Raw genomic sequence first — 6,000 nt, forward strand, 5'->3', positions numbered from 1 at the left:
AAACATCATCCCAACAACAGCCCCCCTCCCCATATACCTCCCCAAACTGTGGCATACACATATCCCTAACAGAGCTCTAACCTTGGTGATCCGAAAGCCTACGGCAGTGCTATGCGTATCATACAGATTCAAACAAAAAAAACCCAATACAAAACCCAATGTGTAAAAGTCACTACCCAACAAAGTCCAGAACAACTAGTACAAAAGGAAGCTCCCCGGACTTATACTTGCATATCGTAGGCCCATATAGAACGGACACTGGATGTCAGTCCGGAGCCATCTGGCGGGCACCCGGAGTGTATCTGTCCAGCCAGGCCGCCGCCTCCCTCGGAGAACTGAAGAACTTAGTTTCTCCGTCCGCCACCACACGCAGCCTGGAGGGAAACAGCATGGAATAGGGAAGATTCAGGTCACGAAGACGCCGCTTGATGGGCAGAAACTGGGCCCAATCCTTCTGGACATCCGCTGCAAAATCTGGAAATGCCGACACCCGAACACCATTACGAAGCAGGGGACCCTTCACGGAGTCCCGGTCTTTGTAGTGCAGAAACTTGGCTATAAATGTTCGTGGAGGTGCACCCAGAGGCAGAGGCCGGAATGGCACTCGGTGCGCCCGCCCCACCGCAAATTGAGGCGTAAAGGATTCAGCGCCATATGCCTCTTTTAGCCAGGACTCCAGGAAATCCTCGGGATGTGCCCCCTCCTCCTTTTCAGGCAGGCCCACGAATCTCACGTTGTTTCTGCGAAGGCGTCCCTCCGTATCCAGGAGTTTAGTTTGCATAGCCGAAACTTGCTGGGAGACAGCCGACACAGACCGCTGCAAGGGGCCAGTGAGGTCCTCTAGGTTGGAGACCCGCGTCTTGGTTTCACCCACTCTCTCTCGGACGCGCTGGACATCCTGGCGTAACAGTGATAAATCGCACTGCACCTTCTCCATTTTGTCCGACAGGCTTTTTCGCTGGCCGCTATGGCCTCCAAGACTTGTTGAATGGAAGGAGCAGACGGCTGCATGTCCGCACCCGTATCGGCCCCAGCCGGGGGAACGGGTCGGGTAGATGGGGAGGTTTTAGGAGAGGATTGCATCAGCTGGGTGGGAGGCTGACGGGCGAACCTCTCCAGTTTAGCAGTCGCCGCGCTTTGACCACCCCTCACCATAATATCAATGTTCAAGCAGCACTCAAAGCCCAGGTATTCAGTGGCAGGAGGTGCAGCAAAGTACAGTAATTGCAGTGTCAGCAATGTACCAGAGCCCCAGGCGTCTTGTAGTGAAACAGAGGGGGGATGGGGGCCAGGGGGACCCAAGAGGAGGTGTTATAATATAATATAGGCTGGGCAATGAAAGAAAAACAGGGCAGCGTGTCCTGGGTCACTTTATCCAGCCCTGCAGCTCCTGTAAATTCCCAGAGCAGAGCAGTGCAGTGCAGAAAGGGTAAATGCAGGGAGGAACTTCCAAAATGGCCGCCGGGCCCACTGCCTCACCTCCCTCACTCAGGGACACGGATCTCGGGCTCCAGGGAACAGGAGCAGCCAGGTATGGGATCCAGGTGGTGCAAGGGGAGGGCGCCGCTCACCCCATGCCGCCGGCAGCGGCAATCTTCACCGCGGGTCCGCGTCCGTGCGCGCCCGCGGCAGCGTCCCGCAAATCGAGGCCGGGGATGTGCTGGCAGCCTAGGCCCGAGAACCGGGCGGCAGCCGGTGCCGGCCGGAGACACGGGCAGAAGTCTCACAGCGATGCCCGCCACCTCCCCAGAGAGACTGTGAGAGTTAGGAGCCGGAAAGCAGGTTTAGGGGAGCCCAAGGAGTTGATCAGGATTAATTATCCGGGGAGCTCCTGTATCCTGCTTCCTACCCGCTTGCCGCCGTGGCCACGCCCCCGCAGATCCTTTTTTTAAAAAGAAATCCTCATTAACTGCAGGCTGCCGCCGACTCTGATTGAATAGCCCCACGGCTTCAATTAGCCCAGGGTAAATTGTTGCGTGCATAAAACGGGGTATTGAGACAAGGGACGAGGATGTAATCCTGCTTTCAAATTTGGGCACCATATTATAAAAAATATATGGGGAAACTCAAGAGTTCAAAGGCGAGCTACTAAACTAATTAAAGGGTTAGACGCAGGCCTGGCCAACCTGTGGCTCTCCAGATGTTGTGAAACTATACATCCCAGCATGCCATGCCACGGTTTTAGCATTCCTTAATAGCAAAACTGTGGCAAAGCATGATGGGACATGTAGTTTTACAACAGCTGGAGAGCCACAGGTTGGCCAGGCTTGGGTTAGAGACACTGGAGTACGAGGAAAGGCTTAGTAGGTTAAATATATACAATATACACTAGAAAAGAGTATAAGAGGAGACATTATTAATATATACTATGTTGCTGCTAATTGAACTCCCCCCTATGTAAAAAAAAAAAAAGAAGTACATAAGGAAGCTTTTTTAGATTTACTTAATGTACAGGCGTTAGGGCTTTGCTTAACAGTACCTATCATCTACATTCAGTAAAGGGAGACTATAAAAGAAAGGGGTCTATTTACTAAGCTGTGGAGAGAGATAAAGTACCGGTCAATCTGCTCAGAACTGCCATGTTACAGGCTATATGTTTGAAAAATGACCGTTAGGAGCAGATTGGTACTTTATCTCTATCTAAGGCATAGTACGTAGACCCCAAAGTCACAGTAAAAATAAGAATTTACTCACCGGTAATTCTATTTCTCGTAGTCCGTAGTGGATGCTGGGAACTCCGTAAGGACCATGGGGAATAGACGGGCTCCGCAGGAGACTGGGCACTCTAAAGAAAAGATTAGGTACTATCTGGTGTGCACTGGCTCCTCCCTCTATGCCCCTCCTCCAGACCTCAGTTAGGGAAACTGTGCCCGGAAGAGCTGACATTACAAGGAAAGGATTTGGAATCCAGGGTAAGACTCATACCAGCCACACCAATCACACCGTACAACTTGTGATAACCATACCCAGTTAACAGTATGAAAAACAACTGAGCCTCACTCAACGGATGGCTCATAACAATAACCCTTATTTAAGCAATAACTATATACACGTATTGCAGAAAGTCCGCACTTGGGACGGGCGCCCAGCATCCACTACGGACTACGAGAAATAGAATTACCGGTGAGTAAATTCTTATTTTCTCTGACGTCCTAGTGGATGCTGGGAACTCCGTAAGGACCATGGGGATTATACCAAAGCTCCCAAACGGGCGGGAGAGTGCGGATGACTCTGCAGCACCGAATGAGGAAACACAAGGTCCTCCTCAGCCAGGGTATCAAACTTGTAGAACTGTGCAAAGGTGTTTGAACCCGACCAAGTAGCCGCTCGGCAAAGCTGTAAAGCCGAGACCCCTCGGGCAGCCGCCCAAGAAGAGCCCACCTTCCTTGTGGAATGGGCTTTTACTGATTTTGGATGCGGCAATCCAGCCGCAGAATGAGCCAGCTGAATCGTGCTACAGATCCAGCGAGCAATAGTTTGCTTTGAAGCAGGAGCACCCAGCTTGTTGGGTGCATGCAGGATAAACAGCGAGTCAGTCTTCCTGACTCCAGCCGTTCTGGAAACATATATTTTCAAAGCCCTGACTACGTCCAGCAACTTGGAGTCCTCCAAGTCCCGAGTAGCCGCAGGCACCACAATAGGTTGGTTCAAATGAAACGATGATACCACCTTTGGGAGAAATTGGGGACGAGTCCTCAATTCTGCCCTGTCCATATGGAAGATCAGATATGGGCTTTTACATGACAAAGCCGCCAATTCCGACACACGCCTAGCCGATGCTAAGGCCAACAGCATGACCACTTTCCACGTGAGATACTTTAGTTCCACGGTCTTAAGTAGCTCGAACCAGTGGGATTTCAGGAAATCCAACACAACGTTAAGATCCCAGGGTGCCACTGGTGGCACAAAAGGGTGCTGAATATGCAGCACTCCCTTAACAAACGTCTGAACTTCAGGCAGTGAAGCCAGTTCTTTTTGAAAGAAAATGGATAGGGCCGAAATATGGACCTTTATGGACCCCAATTTTAGGCCCATAGTCACCCCTGACTGTAGGAAGTGCAGGAATCGACCCAGCTGGAATTCCTCTGTAGGGGCCGTCCTGGCCTCACACCAAGCAACATATTTTCGCCATATACGGTGATAATGCTTTGCTGTCACATCCTTCCTAGCCTTTATCAGCGTAGGAATAACTTCATCCGGAATGCCTTTTTCCGCTAGGATCCGGCGTTCAACCGCCATGCCGTCAAACGCAGCCGCGGTAAGTCTTGGAACAGACAGGGCCCTTGTTGCAGCAGGTCCTGTCTGAGAGGCAGAGGCCATGGGTCCTCTGTGCGCATTTCTTGCAGTTCCGGGTACCAAGTCCTTCTTGGCCAATCCGGAACAATGAGTATTGTTCTTATTCCTCTCTTTCTTACTATTCTCAGTACCTTGGGTATGAGAGGAAGAGGAGGAAACACATATACCGACTGGTACACCCACGGTGTCACTAGGGCGTCCACAGCTATCGCCTGAGGGTCCCTTGACCTGGCGCAATATCTTTTTAGCTTTTTGTTGAGGCGGGACGCCATCATGTCCACCTGTGGCAGTTCCCATCGCTTTGCAATCTGTGTGAAGACTTCTTGATGAAGTCCCCACTCTCCCGGGTGGAGGTCGTGTCTGCTGAGGAAGTCTGCTTCCCAGTTGTCCACTCCCGGAATGAACACTGCTGACAGTGCTTGCACGTGATTCTCCGCCCACCGAAGAATCTTTGTGGCTTCCGCCATTGCCATCCTGCTTCTTGTGCCGCCCTGGCGGTTTACATGGGCGACCGCCGTGATGTTGTCTGACTGAATCAGCACTGGCCGGTTTCGAAGCAGGGGCTCTGCTTGACTCAGGGCGTTGGAAATGGCCCTTAGTTCCAGTATATTTATGTGTAGAGAAGTCTCCAGACTTGACCACAGCCCTTGGAAGTTTCTTCCCTGAGTGACTGCCCCCCATCCTCGGAGGCTTGCATCCGTGGTCACCAGGACCCAGTCCTGTATGCCGAACCTGCGGCCCTCGAGAAGGTGAGCACTCTGCAGCCACCACAGAAGAGACACCCTGGCCCTTGGGGACAGGGTGATCAGCCGATGCATCTGAAGATGCAATCCGGACCACTTGTCCAACAGATCCCACTGAAAGATCCTTGCATGGAACCTGCCGAAGGGAATGGCTTCGTATGAAGCCACCATCTTTCCCAGGACTCGCGTGCAGTGATGCACTGATACCTGTTTTGGTTTCAGGAGGTCCCTGACCAGAGATGCTAATTCCTGGGCCTTCTCCATCGGGAGAAACACCTTCTTCTGTTCTGTGTCCAGAATCATGCCCAGGAAAAGCAGACGCGTCATAGGAATCAGCTGCGACTTTGGAACATTCAGAATCCAGCCGTGCTGTTGCAACACTTCCTGAGAGAGTGCTACGCTGATCAACAACTGCTCTCTGGACCTCGCCTTTATGAGGAGATCGTCCAAGTACGGGATAACTATAACTCCCTTCTTCCGAAGGAGTATCATCATTTCGGCCATTACCTTGGTAAATATCCTCGGTGCCGTGGACAGGCCAAACGGCAACGTCTGGAACTGGTAATGACAGTCCTGTACCACAAACCTGAGGTACTCCTGGTGAAGTGTGCAATAACCGCTCTGAGCGATTCCATTTTGAACTTGAATTTCTTTATATAAGTGTTCAAGGATTTTAAATTCAGAATGGGTTTCACCGAACCGTCCGGTTTCGGTACCACAAACATTGTGGAATAGTAACCCCTTCCCTGTTGAAGGAGGGGGACCCTGATAATCACTTGCTGGAGGTACAGCTTGTGAATTGCCGCCAGTACTACCTCCCTTTCCATGGGGGAAGCTGGCAAGGCTGATTTGAGGTAACGGCGGGGGGGAGTCGCTTCGAATTCCAGCTTGTATCCCTGAGATACAATTTGTACAGCCCAGAGATCCACCTGTGAGCGAACCCACTGGTTGCTGAAGTTTC

Source organism: Pseudophryne corroboree, chromosome 2, assembly GCF_028390025.1.
Source record: "Pseudophryne corroboree isolate aPseCor3 chromosome 2, aPseCor3.hap2, whole genome shotgun sequence".
Classification (NCBI taxonomy): domain Eukaryota; kingdom Metazoa; phylum Chordata; class Amphibia; order Anura; family Myobatrachidae; genus Pseudophryne; species Pseudophryne corroboree.